Source organism: Gymnodraco acuticeps, unplaced genomic scaffold (assembly GCF_902827175.1).
Source record: "Gymnodraco acuticeps unplaced genomic scaffold, fGymAcu1.1, whole genome shotgun sequence".
In the NCBI taxonomy this organism is placed as follows: Eukaryota; Metazoa; Chordata; class Actinopteri; order Perciformes; family Bathydraconidae; genus Gymnodraco; species Gymnodraco acuticeps.
The window spans coordinates 359945-362287 of record NW_022991289.1 but is presented as its reverse complement, the minus strand read 5'-3'; the positions used below and the strand labels follow the sequence as shown (position 1 = coordinate 362287).

The 2343-nt window shown below is 43.3% G+C and overlaps 1 long non-coding RNA gene across 1 annotated transcript; it reads right to left on the bottom strand.

Moving 5' to 3' along the window:
- Positions 1-715: 715 nt before the first annotated feature.
- LOC117562208 lies at positions 716-2257 on the bottom strand. Its single transcript, XR_004571514.1, has 2 exons — positions 1899-2257; positions 716-1736 (listed from the first exon to the last, which is right to left on the bottom strand). It is a non-coding gene; the product is annotated as an uncharacterized LOC117562208 (long non-coding RNA).
- Between the last annotated feature and the right edge of the window lie 86 nt (positions 2258-2343).

The window sequence follows — 2343 nt, the reverse complement described above, 5'->3', positions numbered from 1 at the left end:
CAATATTCATAAAGTATGGAAGGCAGCATCACACACATCTGTTCAGTCAATGTCTCTAATGAATTCAAGTTGGAACAACAGCACTTTTATGACCTACAGGTTTTATATATCGTAAACTTAAATACTGCCGCAGTCGGGATTTGATCCTGCAATCTTGCGGACATAATCTCCTTCAGAAATGAATACTTGAATACTACTTCAAATACTTTTAAATGCCTTAGAAGGAAAAGTGGGTGCTACAGAATTGTGTTTTCCTCTCTTTCCTCTCTCTAACCCCCCGACAGACTTTTCTTCCTCAGCTTCAGTGTGTGTGTGTGTGTGTGTGTGTGTGTGTGTGTGTGTGTGTGTGTGTGTGTGTGTGTGTGTGTGTGTGTGTGTGTGTGTGTGTGTGTGTGTGTGTGTGTGTGTGTGAGGAAGAAGAAGATGTGGCAGAGCGTTAATATTTCTTCCATCACAAATCCATTCCTTTCTAAAAACCTTGTTACATTTTTCAATAATTAAGACTTGTTTTTTGCAAGTCAGTGGTCAGAGTGCATACAGAGCTTAGAAATAGAGCTCCAGGATGAAGATTTGAAGATGACTGTCATTGAGTCGTTCAGCAGGGTGTGTTTGGTTTCTTACTCGATCCAACTTTGGGACTACTTATTCCTGTCTTCAATAGCCTGAAATGCCCTTAATGCAGAATATGTATACAGTAATTGGCAATAAATACAGATTTCTTGGATTGTAATGTTTATTGAATCCCCAGCAGTTATGACAATGTTCACAATGTGGCTCCATTCCACCAATAGTTGCTTTCATTTGTAAACACAAAAAACAGTCAAACTACTTCAACATAAACCCATAACATGATCACTCCCCCTACACGACACCCTTTATATGGAAGGGATGAAAAGCCCCGCCCCCAAGAACAGTATTTCCAGGAATCCCACTTTCTGATAGGTCAAGGGATTCCTGGGAAAACTGGACCCCGGGAGAGGGGAGAAAGACAGAGAGCCCCCCTCCTCACATCAGCTCAGGATCTGCCCCCCCCAGCCGTGAAGCTGGGCTCCATACACGAGCAGACGGAATCATCGTCCTTTAAACTCCTTAACTACGGATGTCTGAAATATTACAGGTTTAGCATGCTTACTTTAAGTTATTTATTCAATTATTTAAAGAAAACATATTAATACAATATATTACATATAATACAAATATTTACAGTATATAGGAAGGTGAAAAACGTTCACATTTGTCCCATTTCCTCAACTTATTTTAAGGTCTGGATGTAAACAGAAACCACATCCTGACATTGATCAACCCGCTGTTTGGGTCCTCCGTCCCGAGCTACAGTGCTTCATCTCAGACTACCAGCTGACCGGAGATGCAGCACTGCACCCTGGGCCGCAGGGAAGAGCACGAAGTCAGCTGGAGGACAGACAGAAGAAGAAGAAGAAGCCATGTTTCACTGTGTTTATGTATGAACCATGTACACCAAGACAAATTCCTCGTCTGTGTAAACCTACTCGCCAATCAACCTGTTTCTGATTCTAATGTCTCTATACTGATTTCACTTCGACACCGTTCGCACAGTCTGTTACAGTTACAGCAGAATCAAGAGACTTCTCTAAGCATCATGAAGTACAAGAGTTAACAGAGGACCAACGTGACCAATCAGATCACAGAAAGCACCACACAGACACACACACACACACACACACACACACTACTCACCTCCCTGTTTCCTCGGACATCTGAAATGAAACAGACGTTGTTGAGAGAGAGACTTTACACCACACACAGCTGAGCTCCTACAGTCTCATTTCAGCCCTGAACAAAGTAGAACCCGTAAAGTCATGTTCTTCTGAAACATGGGCATCATATGTATGTACAGATATTATTTTTAAACTGCTTACGGGAACTCTTCTCTCTGGAACCACGTCGGTCTAAAGTACAGACCCCATCTCTGTGTAGGGTCCTGAAGAGGGTCTCTTACCCTCTGTGCAGACTGCAGAATGTCCAGTATCCATAGTCTCAACACCTGATGGAAGATATTTACACATGTTTAAATAAACTGCAGTGCTCTCATTGGCTGTAAGCTTGATGTGCAGTCCCACTGTTATCCTCCGTATCATCAGAGAGCCAGGGAGAGACTCCAGCCTGCCCATATAAGGCCTGAGCCAGCCTTTCTGTTTGGGATCATGGAAAATGGGATTGCTGCTTTAGATAAACATTCCCTCTCCAGTCTGTGATCACTCACACTGATACACCCCCCCCCCCCCCCTCATCCAGCTGGCTGCATTCATTTCCTTTTCTAGTCACAGTGGGGAGAGACTCACTTAAAAGGTAGCAGAGGGAGAG